We start from the raw sequence: 17,509 nt of genomic DNA, 5'->3' as shown, positions 1-17,509 counted from the left end.
ATGGAGACAGAGACAGAGTATTGCATAAGAGCATAAGACTGACATTAATACGTGACATTTACAGAACTATTTTCCTTTCAGTTCTCCAGCAAAGAGTACAGTGATCTTCAAAAAGAAAAGAGATTGGGGCATCTAGGTGGCTCTGTGGTTGAGTGCCTGCCTTTGGACCAGGTTGTGAACCTGGGGTCCTGAGATCAAGTCCCACATTGGGCTCCCCACAGGGAGCCTGTTTCTTCCTCTGCCTCTGTCTCTCCATGTCTCATGAATAAATAAATAAAATCTTTTTTAAAAAATGAAAAAGGAGTAAGAGGGATGTAGAAGACAAGGAAAGAACATGTATGTAACTTGAAGGAGTTCACATCTCTAGGACATTCTTGGCCCTATCTAAGGATGTTGAAGGAATTAGCAGATACCACCTTTGAGGCACTGCCAGTGACCGTTGAATAAATCTTGGAGAGGGAGAGAGGTTCCAGAAGACCAGACACATACAAATGTTGTTCTGTTCAACCTTTGAAAGAGTTGAACTCCTGACACTTCAGTATATGCAATGTTCCCTTGCAAAAATTCCAAATTCCCATCATGTAAGTGATTTAAAACCCATAGAAGAGATTGCATCAATCCCTAGAAACCAGCATAAATTTCCTAATGTCTAGTCACCCATTCATCACATTGCCTTTTTAGATAAGCGTCCTAGATTGGTAGAGGAAGAGAGAGCTAGAGACCTAGAAGCATTCGACAAAGACCTCTCACATGTCTCCTTATGCACATAATAGCAGTTGGAGGATGGGAGAACAATCCAGGACATTCACAGCTGAGTCTTTTCATGTGCTATAGTGCAGTTCATGATTGAGTGACAGCTTGGAAAGAAGTTCCCAGTGGCAAGGCTTCAGAGTTTAGTCTGGTCTCCATATAAGACAGTCCCATAGGATTTGGATGGAAATCTTAAAAATCCTATATTTTATGTGGTTGATGACACCAAGTTCCACAGGCTAGCCAAACCTATAGAATAAATATTCACGTGATGAAGTAAATATTTGCCAGCTATGAAAATGAGCCCAAACCATACGTTTAACAGAAAAAATGAGAATGTTTAAAAACTAAGGTTGCTTTCCCCCAGTTAAAAATAAAAGCAATAATATTTATCTAGTGAGAATAGTTATTTCAGGTTTAATTCCTGTATGGTGGGAGAATGCCAGGTGCTACATATGGTCGACGTGAGAGCATGGAATAATGTAAAAATTGCTAAAATGAAAGGAAAAGATCTGGGTGATACCTCTGGCACTGCCATGAGCTAACTGGTTGTCATCCTAGGCAAGCAGTTGGCATCGCCGTTCTGGGTGTGAGTTTTCTTATCTGAAAGTTGGGGACAGAAAGTCATGGAGTTAATCACTGCCCCATTGCCCGCTCTCATGTTCTCATCAGGCACTTACAAGTTTGTCCTCCTGCTCCTCAGTTAGTTGGCCACATTTCTAGATGAAATAGAGCCTTCTAGATTTTTCTGGGTTAAACAGACCATTTCAGGCCCTTGGCGAATTTCTTTTAATCTGCAGGTTCTTTCAGAACTGCTCCCTTCAGGGTCCTCTTAGACCACTTATTTTCCCTTTAATCCAAGGTTAATTAAGCCGTGCACTTGAGCCCCTTGTGATCAGCCAACCAAGACCAACACCTGTTCTTGCTTAGGGTTCCAGCCCACCCCTTCGGATTTCAGAATGAGATGGAGCCTCTTTATGACCAGTCCAGAAAGTTCTCCCTGGTTTTACCAAAGGGGGCCTTGCTGTCAGCCCCTGCATCCTCCATCATGCTACCCTGGACCATCCTGGTCAACATTGGCTCTTGATCACTGACTCTTCCTCAGCTCTATCCCAGGCACCGCCATTTTAATCTAGTTGTATCCATAGTGAACACTTAATTTTGAACTTTAAACTTCACATTTTATTTTCCCTATTTATATCTTCATGTTATCCATTCAAAAAGGGCTGAGCATATTTCATGTGCCTTAACTTACCCTTGCCTTGTCAAATTTTTCCCTATTGTTAGTCATCAGACAGGATCTAGTATTTGTGTTTTTGCTTTTATGGAATATAATGTACAACTTCATACAACCTAGTGTTCTGCTTCTTGGATCTTATTTACTATTTTTTTTAAGATTTTATTTATTTATTTAAGAGAGAATGAGAGAGCAAGCATGAGCAGATGGGAGAGGAAGAGAGAGAGGGAGAAGCTGGTTCCCGTGCTGAGCAGGGAACCCAAGGCAGGACTCGATCTCAGGACCCCAGGATGGTGACCTGAACTGAAGAGAGACACTCAACCATCTGAGCCACCCAGGCACCCCTCATCTTATTTACTTAGATTAAATTCTCAGAGTTGAGGTCCGTGATGGAAGGCTGCGTGGATATGGTTCTTTGTTTCATCTTGGGCAACTTTTGACTGAAAAAGCCAAGGAGAGAGGCCACTTTAGCACATTACCTTCTTCCCTGAAACCCTTAAAATGTCGTGGAATTCCGCACTTACTTACATGTAAACCTGTACTTTTCAGCCGCCTCCTACGGCTTCCCTCAATCCCAAAATCGTTTTGGTGGGAGGACTGTTGTACCATCTGAGGATCTCTCTGGTTGCTGTACTTGTCAGCCAGCTCTTGCCTAAATTTCTCCTTTGGGCTTCATCTGCCTTGAGTTCTTCCTGGGGTCAGCAGTTTTGCATTTTCGCAGCTCATCTCAGACACTCCCAGCCCTGCCCTGCCTATGCATGCTCCGGGCTTTGCAGCTAACTTCAGGTTCTAAGTCTCAGCTAATTACTGCTGAGCCCGGGTGGCAGGGCGACCGATGCATTGTCCAGGCTCCTGCTCGCTCTCTGTCCACCTGCTCTAAGTATATCTTGGTTTCGTGTATTATGCTCCATGTTAGCCCAGGGGCGGGAAATGAGCTCCCTGCTTATGGCTGTGATCCAGGGGAGTCTCTGTGCTTATCTGAAAAAAACGTCTTTAACTTGCCACCTGTGGCCAGTCCCTCCCTGCTCCTGTGTCCTTGGAGGCCGCCTCCTCACCCCTTGCCTAGAAAGCTCTTCAAGCCCAGCCAGCCTGAGATAAGCAGAGTGAAACAGGAAGCCACTCCTGTGTGGCCGGAGGCTGCTCCGTGCACCTGTATGCATCAAATGTCTGAATTTCCTTCCTTAAGAAGTGAGAGATTTTGGAACTGATCCTTTTGTCAGATTGAGATGATGGCTTTTTTTCCCCCCTAACAAGTTCCATGTTTACAAATAGGGGACTACTTAAAGCCTTTATGGTATTTGTGCTTCTAAGGACGGTTGGCAGTCTGTCTACTTTGTATACATGTTTTGGGGCTGGGTAAATGTTAAATAGCTCTCATCTAGCGTGATGCCATGGAATGGAAGTTAAATGGCTGTTAATGTGTGGAGATAGCAACAGTAGAAGACAGAATAGCCCATTTCTTCTCTTTAGCCACAGAGATGCCTAGCTTACAGTTGGAGATCCCTTCTTTTTTTTTAAGATTTTATTTATTCATAAGAGACACAGAGAGAAAGAGAGAGGCAGAGACACAGACAGAGGGAGAAGCAGGCTCCCTCTGGGGAGCCCGATGCGGGACTCAATCTCAGGACCCTGGGATCGCAACCCAAGCCAAAGGCAGACATTTAACCACTGAGCCACCCAGGCAAGTTTCACCCTGACAATCTCTGGAGTTGGGCTTCTGCGTAATGCAGGTGTAAAACTTTGTAACCTGGACGCAGGTTCAGTAGCTGTGACAAAGTCACTGGAGCTCCTTTAGCAACGGACTTTTTTGCATGTCATAAAACTATGATATAATGACAGGCAAATATTTATTTAGTAAGAAGTGTAAGTGTGCGCAGTAAGACTTGCTCTTTCCTTATGGAGTATTTCCTTGTGAAGTTCATTTGTCCTGACTCTAGGGCACTGTGATATCACAGGAGTGGCACAGGCCATAAATGTTGCCAGGTCTGAGTTCAAGCCATGGTTTGGCTAAGTTGTCTACTAGTTGTAAGCCTTTAGGTTCGGAAGTCATCCGAGGGTCCAGAGGTGTTTTACCTACGTAATTGGGAGGAACTAGGAAAAATATGAAATTAGGCCATTTCTAAAGACAGTATCTTTACAATATCTAATCAGTATTCCTAAATTCCATTTCACCTCTCATTATTACAATTACTTGCCCATTTCACCAGACTTAAAAAGAAAAAATATATAGCCTGTATTTCCATCACATAGACAAAATCTTTATTCATATGTTAAAGTATTTCCTTCCAGTCTTTATCCTAAACAGACATATGTAAGAGGGGCACCTGGGTGGCTCAGTCGATTGAGTGTCTGATTTTGCCTCAGGTCATGATCTCAGGGTCCTGGGATAGAGCCCCATGTTGGGCTCCTTGCTCAGCAAGCAGTCTGCTTCTCCCTCTCCCTCTCTGCACACCCTCCCCCACCATCTTGTGCTCTGTCTCTCTTTCCCTCAAATAAATAAATATAAACTTCTTTAAAAAGCCAGATATAGGGATCCCTGGGTGGCGCAGCGGTTTGGCGCCTGCCTTTGGCCCAGGGCGTGATCCTGGAGACCCGGGATCGAATCCCATGTCGGGCTCCCAGTGCATGGAGCCTGCTTCTCCCTCTGCCTATGTCTCTGCCTCTCTCTCTCTCTCTCTGTGTGACTATCATAAATAAATAAAAATTTTTTAAAAAGCCAGATATATATGTAAGAATGGGTAAAACATCGTGTGTCCATGCACATCACAGAGATGTGGGATCATACCATATGTACATTTGCGTAAAGTGATTTTTGTTCCTTTTACTGTCATACCACAAATATTATCTCATGTTGTCTAAGCAGTGCTGTGAGCTTTTATGTACAACTAGATTGCCTGGGTCATTCTGCAGTTTCTCTTGAATTTTCTATATTGGAGACCGCATTATAGGCACTCTCCAAGCTAAACACCCTGGGTTTGTGAACATCCTGTGTGAGTACAAATAGCCAGCCTTTGCCATTCCAAAGAATTAAGCGTGAGGAAGACGCCAGGGCACCTTGTGCCTTCTTGCTGTCCACTGCAAAGGGATGCAGGTGGACATAGCCAGGGGTCCGAGTGGTGGTGACAGTGCTTGTGATCCAGCAGTGTCTCACATGACTTTCACAGATAATTTTGTTTGTGCACAGCCAGGTTCAGCAGGGCTGATGCTGGGCAAAGGGTTGATAGAGGGAAACTGGATAATCAAGCCTCGCCTTTTTCTGCCCTGTACCACCTGGCCTCTTGCTGCCTCTGACCCCTCCTCCCATCCCCCATGTATCTCCCCGTCCTCCGTGGGCCTGTGGCATTTTGCTCATGCTGCAGATAAAGCTCTTATCGTGTAGTAACTGGAAGTGTTATGTGGCAGTTGCTGGGTGTGAGGAAGGGCAGGGTAGGTTATAAGAAGTCAGAAATGTATGTCTCCCCATTTCCTACATTAGTGAATTTCAAAGCTGGAAGATCATCTAGTTCAGGTTAAAAGGACTTGTGAAGATGAATGGTGACTATTTTAAAATCACTTTCTGTTTTTTTGTTTGCATGTAGTGTTTCAGCGATGTTACGGGTTATATGGTTTTGGCTGGCTTGTGTACACCGGGCAGTGTCATAGTAGGAAATAGTCCATTGAGTGGGAACTTTCACAGATGCCCTAAGAGGCTCCTTCCAGTTCTAAAATTCTGTGATTTGTAGCATTGTTTCTATGGGAAGAGGCATTCCAAGTTCCAAAGAGTTGAGCCCGTGGATCTCTACTCCTTTTGAGTTGTTGAACCACCCGTATATGAACTCATCCTTATATATGCAGGTAGGTGTATGTCACTTGTTTTATGTGTAGACAACAGTAAGAAAAGTACTGTTGAGTGAAACTGCCACCCTTATGTGGCAGGTCCTTTGCTCAGAGCCTCCACATGTTCCCTGGTCCTCCTCACAATGATTGTTTGAGATAGGTATCATCCCCTCCATTTTACAGATGAAGAAGCCCAGCAGAGCCAACACATGACTGCAGACCCGTCCAGCTCCAAATCTTGTGACCTCTCTTCTTTGGTGCCTGATGCCTCCCAACCCTGTGCTAGCTAACCTGCCTTCTCTCTGCTTCACCCCCAAAGGTCCTTCCACAAGAGAGGTGAAAGTTCTTTTATTTTTTTTTTTTTATTTTTTAAAGATTGTATTTATTCATGAGAGACACACAGAGAGGGAAGGAGAGAGAGAGAGAGAGAGAGAGAGAGAGAGAGGCAGAGACACAGGCAGAGGGAGAAGCAGGCCCCATGCAGGGAGCCCGATGTGGGACCTGATCCCGGGACTCAAGGATCACGCCCTGGGCTGAAGGTAGCGCTAAACCACTGAGCCACCCGGGCTGTCCTGAAAGTTCTTTTAAACATATCTATGTTACTTGCTTTGAGAGACTTGAAACATTGATTGTTGTACGTGGAATCATGTGGCACAATGGAGCTTTTCAATCTTTCTGAGCGGGGAGTGAGTAGGCCATTGACATGGTCTCAGACTATCAAAGAATATCCTGAGGAAAAAAACCTTTATATAAAATGACACCGAAGTATTCAGTTAGAAGATTTTAAAAAACCTACTATTAATCATCTGTAGGGAATAGAATGGTGTAGTCAACAATGATGAATAGCAGGCCTCTCTTTTAAAAATAAACAATATACTACAGTATTCACATGAGTCTAGCTTAAAACATGGGCCAGGATATCCATTCATTTGTTCATTTACTTACTAGCCATGGGACTTTTGAACCCTCCTATACCAGATTCCATGCCAGGCTGCAGGGAGCACAGAAGTAGATGAGATAGTCCCTTGCCTTTGGGGAACTTAAAACCTTAATAGACAGAGGCCCAGAAACATCTTTTAGAACGATCTAGGCTTTAAATGTGTGCTCATAAGAGTAAGTCTTAGATGTGAAGAAAAATCTGTTTTCTCCTGGTAGAGATGTTGGTGAGCATTATTTCCAATAACGTAAAGACTCAGCCAGTATGCGTTGATTGGCAAAAACCCACAGAAATATAACACTGCAACAGTTGTTGACTTTTGCACATTGGCTCTACCACAATGCCAGTTGACCGAGGAGGAGTTCTGTCTTGGGTTTGACTGCTCTGCACTCTAAGATGTGCTTTTCATGATATGGCAAAAGGGGCATGAATGCAGGGACTTAGGCCTCATCTTGTGCTTGGTGTCCTGGGGTTCCCTGCTGGGTGTGAGTTGAGGCTCTGGGCTTCTCAGCTGGATCCCCATGGAAGGAATCCTATTAGGATGACACCTGAGGACAACACTCATGAGACTTGAAATTGGAAACTCTGTTGGGGCCTGGTTCATGAGGATCAGAGCTGAGCGTGGTGGTGGATCCTGGTGGGGATCCCTTCCTGAACCACCACGTTTGTGTTTCTAGAAGAGGAGGGGAGGGTACAGGAGATGAGAATGTTTGGTGTGGGCAGGAGGTCAGTAGTCTCAGTTACTACAGATGCTGAAGGCTCTGCTTGGCTCGATGAGGAATGGAGGTGAACCTGGGAACCGTGGTGGTGTCAGTGTTCCAGCCCAGGCATGATGGACCTCATTTTTACTGTATTTTCCATGAAATGTGCTACCATGAGGAAGTTTTATGTGTCATCTGCTTCAGACAAATAGACTTTCTAGGATGCTATCAGAACACAACCTGAGCTCATCACCTACTCTCCCATGAAGAGTTATTTGGCCAGAAGGCATTTTCCTTGTTTCTGGATGAAAACCTATCATGTTACTCTTCTGATTGCTCTTATATTACAAAGAGTCTCATTTTAATTTGCCAAATACTTAAAATGTCTAGTACCATGTAATATTTGAAGTTCCCAACTTCATTTACATTTATAACTGCCCCCCCCCCCCCCAGGCTCTTACAGGGAGGAGGGTCTATGGCTGGACATCCTCTCTCTTGCTTGCTCAGTAGCTGTTGCTTCTGGGTTAAGGAGGGGTGGGAAGGACAGGATGGAGCCTAGGAACATTTTTATTGGCAGGCAGGATCAAAGTAGAGCTGTTTTTGTGTTGTGGGTTTTTAGAATTGGATCTTGCTCTTAGGGAGCCCTTTCATGGGTTCTTCAGAGAGATCTGCTCACCCTGTCTCTGGGGCCCTCTTACCTGCAGTCACCTTGGTTTGGCTACTGTACACTCTTTCTCTAGTCTTGTTGCTACTCCTTTCTTAGTCTCTGGAAAGCTCACTGGTCCATTTGTTCTCCTGTCTGCTGGGTTCCACTGCTGTCCACTTGGCCCTTGGTTGGCAGAGCCAGATAGAGCCCCATATATATGCTCTTGGCATGATCCATGTCTGGGCCATGGCAACCTTTGTCTCCACAAACTTGGGGGAATTGCAGGTAATCCCAGTGTAGGTGTTGCATACTCTGGCTTGTCCCTCAGCATTCAGCCAGCCACCTCCAGCTTTAGATTTCTCAGGCAGACACCAGCAAGGTGGTGTCTCCCATATCATAGGAATCTCCAGCTCTCCATCTAGTTCCCCCTGAAACTCCTCACTGGGCTGGAGAGGGGAAGGCAGGGACTCCCACCTCTTCCCTAATCCTCCCTTCTAGGGCCAGACTGCAGATGACTTGGTTTAATCATCCCTCCTTTTAGCCACCAGAAGCCTCATACATTTGCATTCTCACTGTGAGTGAGGTCAAGATCAGTGCACTTGGTTTTGAGCTATGTTCTTGAGGAACTGTATCTAGGCCTGGCACTTCATCTTGGAATCAGATATCTAATCTTATCTTAGTGGCTTAGTTGACAACGTCCATATTAACATCCTAGAATACTTTTTTGGGAAGCAATGCTTATCCTCTGGGAGGTTCACAAGCTACACGGCATAAAAAAGGCTTCCAGGCCTCCTGCCCGCTTTGCTCTCACCTCTTCCTCACCTGACCTTCCTGCTGCAGGGCCTGTGCTCACACCATCTCTCCCTGCTGGAAGCTCGCTGCCAGCTCCTTGTGGCTTCTTTGCCATGTTGGCTCCCCCTGAGCCTTCGGGATTCTTAAATGTTGCTGCCCTTTCTTACCTCTTCCCCATCAAAGTAGATTACCCCTTAAGTCTCTGCCACTGCATCCTCTCCTCTTTATTTCCTTCATAGCACATATTAAAGAAGATATCTTTTCAAAATACAAATCAGACAAACTATTAAGTATCTTTCTGTCCCATTCAGTCGTAAGCCCCATGGCGGAAAAGTCCATGTCTGCTATATTCAGCAATGCATACCTTATTCATACCCTCCCAGTGTTTGTTGAATAAATGAATAAAGGCATGAATTAAAAAGTCAGCTTTGGGGACACCTGGGTGGCTCAGTGGTTGAGCATCTGCCTTTAGCTCAGGGCATGATCCCAGGGTCCTGGGATCAAGTCCCACATCAGGCTCCCTGGAGGGAACCTGCTTCTCCCTCTGTCAGCGTCTCTGCCTCTTTCTGTGTCTCTCATGAATAAATGAACCCTAAAAAAAATCAGCTTTGTTTAAGCTCTGATTTCCCAAACATGTCTCTTCTTTCATGTTAACTCTCAGCGTCTGGGGGCATGGTTGCATGGGACGCTCAGCACAGTTTAGGCAGTGTGGATAGGAGCCTTCACTTCCACTGTATACTTTTCTGGTCATCATTACCCATCCCCTTCACTTTCATTCATCCTCACCATCTTCCAGCATGATCTTTGTTTTTGAGATCAGCACAGTGGGACCATCACCCCATTTTACAGATAAGCATGCAAGGGGAAGTAGTTAGGTGTGGGCTCCCTGAAGGAGTTAATGGCAAGCATGGCCCAGAGCTCAGTGCTGCCAGGGCAAGCTTGTCCTCTTCGGTCTCCCCTGCTGTCCCTGTTGTCACAGCTGTTCTCTGGCCTCAGAGCAGGACTCTGGCCTGATGCGCCGCTTCCGAATTGTGTAGAGGCCACAGCAGCTCCGCCTTGGTTTGTAATGAAAAGCCCAGAACCCATCTTGCATGGTGCAGAGCAAGAGCATTTTTCTTGCAGATGCAGCAGCTAAGCAAGCAGTCCATTGCAGTCCTTGGCCTACACAGCTGGAATTTCAGCCCCAATGAGAAGATCTTCCTTCCCAGGGGAGAAGTAGAGGCTGGGTTTTGAAGGAAGGTGTTGGGCTTGAACTAGGCTCAGCAGTTGCCTTAGCTCTCCTTTTTGCCCCCGTTACTTGACAGAGTGTCCTTACCCCAGCCCCAAGTCCCAGGAACCTAACATTCTTCCTTTGACAAGCGTTATTTACTCCCTGCAAGACCCATCGGGGCAGTCCAGCCTCCCCGACATACACAGAGACTTGCTTCAGGAGGGGAGAACCTTATCTCTTGTGTGCACATTCTTCTGGTGTGTCCTATCTAGTTATTATCAAATCGAAACTGCAGCTGTTGACAGTTGGTTATGTAATTACCATGTGTTGATTATACAGTAATAGACCACTACTCTCATTGGTTATCGATTATTGCTGTGTCTTCACAGTACACCGTGCAATGGAGCACTTTATGCTGGCTTCCTGATGGTTATCACTTTATATTAAGAGTGATGCCTCACATTTGAAACGTGCTCCAGAGTTAACTGAGCACTTTGGTTTTATTAGCTCATTGGGCTCTTTTATAGGAAAATGCAACTGGCTCCTTATTTTAGGAGAGTGGGAGATGAAGTTTTTTTTTTTTTTTTAATATTTGTTTTTATTTATTCATGAGAGACACAGAGAGAGAGGCAGAGACATAGGCAGAGGGAGAAGCAGACTCTGTGCAGGGAGGCCGATGTGGAACTCGATTCCGGGACTCCAGGATCAGGCCTGGGCCGAAGGCAGACGCTAAACTGCTGAGCCACCCAGGGATCCCTGACATTTTCACTCAGGGTATCACTTGACTGTAAATGTTGGCCTGATGGTAACTTCTTTTTTTTTTTTAACAGCAAGTATTTCGTAGTTGAATAACAAAAATTATAAAGGGAATTTGGCATGCTTAGATTCCAGTTCTTGAAGCCTCCTTTGTCAAAGTCCAACAAGTAGAGGAGTAGAACCAGGGTTGAATGAAATAAATCCTAAAATGAAATAAAATAAAAAATTCTTGAAATTAAAAAAATAATAAATAAAAATAAATCCTGGTTTCTCGGCCAGGTAACTACTACTCTAGGGTGCAAACCAGAATATGATTTAATATTATTACATTGTCAAACAGTGGGTTGTCCACTCTGGAGTTTGCTTAGCATGGAGGCCTCCATTTATTTATTCTTATTTTTATTGAAGTGAAATTCACATGACTTCAGATTCACCGTTTCAAAGTGAAAAAAGAGAGGCAACCACCACCATCTAGTTCGGAAGCATTTCCATCTCCCCAAAATGAAACCACCTGTCACTAAATACTCACTCCCTGGTACCTACTCCCCGTAGCCCTAGGCAACTAATCTGCTTTTTGTTTCTATGGATTTAACTGCTCTGGATATTTCATAGAAATGGAATCACACAATATGTGTCCTTCGGTGTCAGGCTTCTTTTGCTTAGCTTATGTTGTCAAGGCTTATCCATGTGGTAGCAGGTGTCAGTACTTCCTTTCTTTTTATGGCTGCATACTCAGTATTTTTAATGTCAGAAATTCCTGGGGTTTTGAAAAGTCTGGCCCTGACCCCACCCATAGACCTACCATATCCTTCTCTTCCTTGGCAATACCTTCCTTTCTCAGTACGCTTGGAACTTTGGTCCATAATGTACAAATCCGAAAAATTTGTGTGCAGTTAAAGCTGTAATCTGTTGCATATTACTTCTATATTATGTTACATAGGCCATTTTATTCAAGGGCTATAAGTAATTCTTCAGATAATAAGATACCTCCTTGGGGACAAGAAATGTTCATGAGATTATGTCAAGAAAATAAATGGATGCAAATATTCACAAGACTCTCACAGCATGGAAATTTGTGCTTTCCAGAAACTTCTGGCACTGCTTAAAACACATGCGGATTTTTAGTTTCCTCACATTGGTCCCGACTCAGAGGTTGGGACCTGCTGGTTTAAGACCTGTTCTTCAGCTTTTGTAGGTGACGTGATACAAAGAGAATGGGCTTCTAGGTGAACACAGCTGGGTTCAGATCCTGCCTCCACCACTTGTTAGCCATTTGTCCTTGGGCACATGACTTGAAATTCCCTCTTGGGTACATGGAAGTGATGTTATCTGCTTGTGGTGAGCTGAAAAATCGCTCTCCAAAAATATCCATGTCCTAATCCTTGGAACCTGTGTTACCTTATTTGAATAAAAGAGTCTTTGCAGAGGTGACTCATTGAAGGATTTTGAGACAAGCAGATTCTCCTGGGCTATCCATATGGGCCCTACATAGCATCACAATGTTCCTAATATGAGAGGCAGGGGAGATTACACATAGAGACACAGCACAGATGGTACATAGACACAAAGAGGAAAAGGTCATGTGAAGATGGAAGTAGAGAGTGAAATGATGCGGCCACCAGCCAAGGAGTGTCAGTGCTGGAAGTAACCAGAAACTGAAAGAAGCAAGGGATGGATTCTCCTATAGAGCTCTACCCCTCGGAGGGAGTATGGCCCAGCTGACACTTTGATTTCAGCACAGTATTACTGGTTTTGGATTTCTGGAGTCCAGAGGTATGAAGGAATACATTTGTGTAGTTTGACCCCACCAAATGTGCTGTGATGTGTTGCAGTATTCTCAGGAAACGAATGTACTTCTTGGGGATCCCTGGGTGGCTCAGCGGTTTGGTGCCTGCCTTCGCCCAGGGCATGATCCTGGAGAGCTGGGATCGAGTCCCATGTCGGGCTCCCTGCATGGAGCCTGATTCCCCCTCTGCCTATGTCTCTGCCTGTCTCTCTCTGTCTCTCTTTGTCTCTCAAAAATAAATAAATAAAATCTTTAAAAAATGTACTTCTTTTATCAGCTTACTTATAGCTATATTTAACTGGCATGTTGTACTTAGGTATCCTTCCTTCTGTCCTTGGGTCAAAGATGGTGTTTCTCAAACTTTGCATACAGCAATTAGAAGTTATAGCTCTAGAGCTACATCTCAGCCTCATCATGGTTGACATCCTGGGCCAGATACTTCTTTGTTGTGGAGGCTGTCCTTTGTACTGTAGGATGTTTTGAAGCATGCCTACCCAACTAGATGCCAGTAGCACCTTCCCTCCAGTTGGGATAACAAAAAATCAAAGTCTCTAGACATTGCCAGATACCACCTAGGGAACAAAATAACGCTCTGCTGAGAACCACTAACCTAGGTTTGATCCCAGCAATATCACTGCAAGGCTCTGTGTTCCCAAGTACATTGAACAACCTCTGAGCCTCAGTCTCATTATCTCTGAAATAATAATAATCCCTACATCACAGGGTGGTTGCGAAGATATTCACACCATATAATATACACAAAGACCTCAAAATAGTGCCTCGTACCTAGGAAAGTGTTGAATACATGAAAACCATCATTATCCCATGTTCTACTGTACTAATTTATCACATCCTTTTTAGTAGTTCCATTATAGAAATAATGGGGTTTTAAAACTTTTTCCATATCCTACCTTGTATGATGAAACTCAGTATTTGAAATTAAACACCCTTCTTTCGTTACCTGCCCTTTCCGCCCCACTGCTTCCCAACACTGTGCCTAAAAATTGAGGAATCATGGCTCGGCTTGCATGCTTGGACTGCCTGTCAGCCGTGCTAACTCACTGAACTCTTCATATAATCCCCTCGATGAGCTGTAATAACAAGAAAACCCCCTTCCATCTGTCAGTGATCGTTCTATTATTCTGTAATTACAGCTTTCTCCTCAGTGACGTAGCTGCAGAATTCACTTATAGATGTGTCAATGTCTCTATTCACATGTGTGAAATATTTAGCAGCGTTTAGCAGTTTTTGGTGAAATGTTAGAAAGCGTTCTGAATAGATACCATCATCTACTTTTGTAAGGAAGAGGAATGTGCTCCAACTGTGGTTTGAGCCATTGTGTGTCTAAGCACTGCAGGCATGGCAGTGAATAAAACAAAGATTCCCTGTTCTCAATGAGCTTGCATTCTAGCCCAGAATAATAATAATATGCATGATGAGTAAGTAAATGGTATAGCGTATTGGAGAGTGGTAAGAACTTAGGCAAAGAAGTAGCCTAGGGTGGGGGGGGGTTGGGAGCGCTGGATTGGCACTGGGGACAAGATGCAATCTTGAATAGGGTGGGAACACTTTTTAATATTTTCATAGGGATGGATGAAAATGCCTTTGTGGATTGAAACCATTGTTTGCTAATGCATCTCTGCTTATGATGTACGATTTGAATACCTGAGTCTCTCGAGAGCCCTAAACCTCTGCTCCTTCTCCATGGTATTGTCTGGGAGTGTCTCAGAGGGTTAAGCCCTGTGGCTTTGGTTTATCCCAACTGCCGTGGGAATTCTTCATGGGAATGGTTCAGGGATAATTACTGTCAGTGCAGTCTTGGGGAAAGAGTGTGCCTAGCACCTCAGAGCACTGTTACTTACGTCAAATAGATTATCTTTTTAATTCTGGCTCTCTACGTATATAGTGGATGACTTCGAGCAAGTCACTTAATGTCTCCAAGCCCCACCCTCCTTATGACCTTTGTAGAGATTAAATGAAATAACGCATCAAAGCACTTAGATTTGTGTCTGGAGTATAGTAAATCCTCAGAAATACTGGTAGTCCAATTTTCCGATTGCAGTGTAGAAAATTTCTAATGTAGTATATACGTATTCATGGTAATTGTAATTGTCTGCTTTAGATATGTGCAAACATTGCTTTAATAAATCCTGTTTGCAAAAGGTGAATCTACGTAGAGAGCCTGTGAGCTGGACATACTGAATACTCTGTGCAAACTTTCATAAAGGGAGATTGAATTGAGTAGAGGCAGTATATAATTCAGGTAATAAAAGTCCAGCTATTAAAAATGTGATGAATTAGTTACCATGGATGGTTCCTTTGATTGACTTTTGTGGGTAATAGTATGGCTATTCACCTCACTGGTAGATGCTTGGAGAGGCATTTATTAGATGATGGAGTAGAACTAGTTGCCCAGTGATGCTGAATGACTTCGGTGGTCCTCAGGGACTCAAAGGTTTGGGAAATAATAAGGACCAGGAATAGAACATACCTGGGATGCACTGCTGCACTGCCAAAAAAAAAAACAAACAAACAAAAAAACCCTAGAGGTCATGGAGGTGGTGACCACCACACTGTGAAGGTACTAAGTGCCACTGAATTATTCGCTTTAAAATGATTGGTTTTATGTTATGTAAATTTCACCTTAATCAGTTTTTTAAAAAATGAATTTCTGGGGGACGCCTGGGTGGTTCAGTCAGTTGAGCATCTAACTCTTGATTCCACTCAGGTTGTGATCTCAAGGTTATGGGATCAAGCCCTGAATGGGTCTCTGTGCTCAGTGCAGAGTCTGCTTGAGATTGCCTCTCTCTCTCCCTCTGCTCCCTCCCCACTCATGTGCTCTCTCTCTCTCAATAGCTAAATAAATAAAATATTTTAAAAATTAATAAAAATGCATTTCTGACCGTGCAAGAACTGAAGCCCAGATCCCCCATCTCCTTGTCTACTCTTGAAAACAGTTGCAAAAGAATAGGGCCTAGGTGGCACCCAGGTGGCTCAGTTAGTTAAGCATCCCATTTTTGGTTTCAGCTCCAGTCATGATCTCAGGGTTGTGGGATCAAGCCCCACGTCTGGCTCTGAGCTCAGCTGGGAGTCTGCCTGAGGATTCTCTTCCACTATCCCTCTCTTGTGTGCTCTCTCTCTCTCAAAAAAAATAAAATCTTTAAATAATAAAAAAATAGGGCAGTTCATATGGACTAACTTCTCTTTAGCTTTATAAATGTATTAAAAGTTTAATGTTTCAGATATGCAATGTGTGGTGCCTGTTTGCTTGTTTATAAAATTCAGTCCTGCTGTACTGGTTATATAGCTAGAAGCCAAAGCTGCATCCCCACAGTATCCATCATAGTATCTCACCCGTAGTAGCTGCTCAATAAATGGGGATTGAATTGAATGTATGATTTTTTTTTTTCTGTGTTGCTGCAACTTGAGAATGTAACGTGTTAGTGGAAGTGGAGTTGAGCTGTGCCATCATAGTAATCTTGAAGTTCAGCTTGCTCTAAGTTGAGTAACCTGGACCCAGGGAGGTTGGGTCACTCATATAGTTAGTGGCCAGACCAGGGTATTGTGTTTTTCTTCCCTAGTCTTATTGAGATCCAGTTGACATACAGCAGCTTGTACAAGTTTAAGGTGTGCAGTGTAATTATTTAACTTATGTATATCGTGAAATGATTACAGCAATAAGTTTGGTTAATATTCATCATCTCATACAGATACAGACAAAAGAAAAAAATTGGCTTTTCCAAAAAGAAATGGTCTTTTTCTTGTAATACTTAGTAAATATTTAGTATTTACTTAGTAAATACTCTCTTAACAACTTTCAAATATACCATTTGGCAGTGTTAGCTATAGTCATCACGTGTTGCATTACCTCCCCAGTATTTATCTTGTATCAAGAAGTGTGTGTACCATTGGACCACCTGCATCCAGTTCTCCTTCCCCCACATCCCACCTCTGGTAAACACAGATCAGATCTCTTTTTCTGTGATTTTGGTTTTTCTCTTTCTAGATTCCACATATAAATGAGATCATACAGTATTTGACTTATTGCACTTAGTATAATGCCTCAAGGTCCACCTGTATTATCTTAAATGGCAGAATTTCTTCTTTTTATGGCAGAATGGAACTCTGTGTGTGTGTGTGTGTGTGTGTGTGTGTGTGTGTGTATGTACTGCATCTTTGTCCACTGATTCGTTGATGGACACTTAGATTGTTTCCACACTTGGCTGTTGTAAATAATGTTGCTGTGAACATGGGGTGCAGATGCCTCTTGGACATACTGTTTTCATTTCCTTCAGGTATATTCCCAGAGGTTGAATTACTAAATCTTACTGCAATTATTTTTAATATTTTGAAGAACTTCCATACTGTTTTCCAAAGTTGCAGCACCGATTTGCAATCCCTCTGCTCCTGGGTGTAGTGTCTCAACTTCATATTTATGAAAACATCTGTAGGTAATTCATTCTATCATTGCCATTGGGATATGATTTGGTTTCCTTTTTTTCTCCTCTCTCTCTCTCTCAAGATTCTGGCAACCTGATGTTTGTAGAAAATCCTCTTTCTAGGACCATAAAACCCATGTTCCCTTCCTCTTTTTTTGCTACTGTTTCACCATGTGTTTCAGCTGGCTCTCGGAGTTTCTGCTAGCTCACCTATCAATTGGGAGGAGTAGTACTTTGTGTAGGGGCCAGAGATTGGACTAGGTGTCCTTCTGAGGCTCTTTTTGATTCCCCCTGCTTACTCAGTGATCAACTGGTGAGTTGGTTCTGAGCTGGTTTAAAGGTGAGGGGGTATTGCAGGTTCTGGGTATAAATCCGAACTACTCCTCCTACTGTTTTTATGACCATGGTTGAGAAAGGATACAGAAGGAATGAATATGGC

General features: G+C 43.5%; 1 protein-coding gene across 4 annotated transcripts in view; it reads left to right on the top strand.

Annotated features, from left to right (window-relative positions):
* Nucleotides 1-17,509, top strand: part of PIP5K1B (phosphatidylinositol-4-phosphate 5-kinase type 1 beta) — a 299,484-nt gene that overhangs the window by 34,018 nt on the left and 247,957 nt on the right. Inside the window, exons 1-2 of one of the 4 annotated variants that reach the window (XM_038527138.1) lie at nucleotides 5,720-5,821; nucleotides 5,987-6,139. The exons of 2 other annotated variants lie outside the window; for them this stretch is intronic. The gene's annotated coding sequence lies outside the window, so the exon portion shown is untranslated. Of the gene's footprint in view, nucleotides 1-5,719; nucleotides 5,822-5,986; nucleotides 6,140-17,509 lie in introns of those variants that run through there. One more of the 4 variants, XM_038527139.1, reaches the window with a different exon arrangement.

Source organism: Canis lupus, chromosome 1 (genome assembly GCF_011100685.1).
Source record: "Canis lupus familiaris isolate Mischka breed German Shepherd chromosome 1, alternate assembly UU_Cfam_GSD_1.0, whole genome shotgun sequence".
In the NCBI taxonomy this organism is placed as follows: domain Eukaryota; kingdom Metazoa; phylum Chordata; class Mammalia; order Carnivora; family Canidae; genus Canis; species Canis lupus.
The sequence above is the reverse complement of the archived record's forward strand: the minus strand, read 5'-3'. Positions and strand labels throughout refer to the sequence as shown.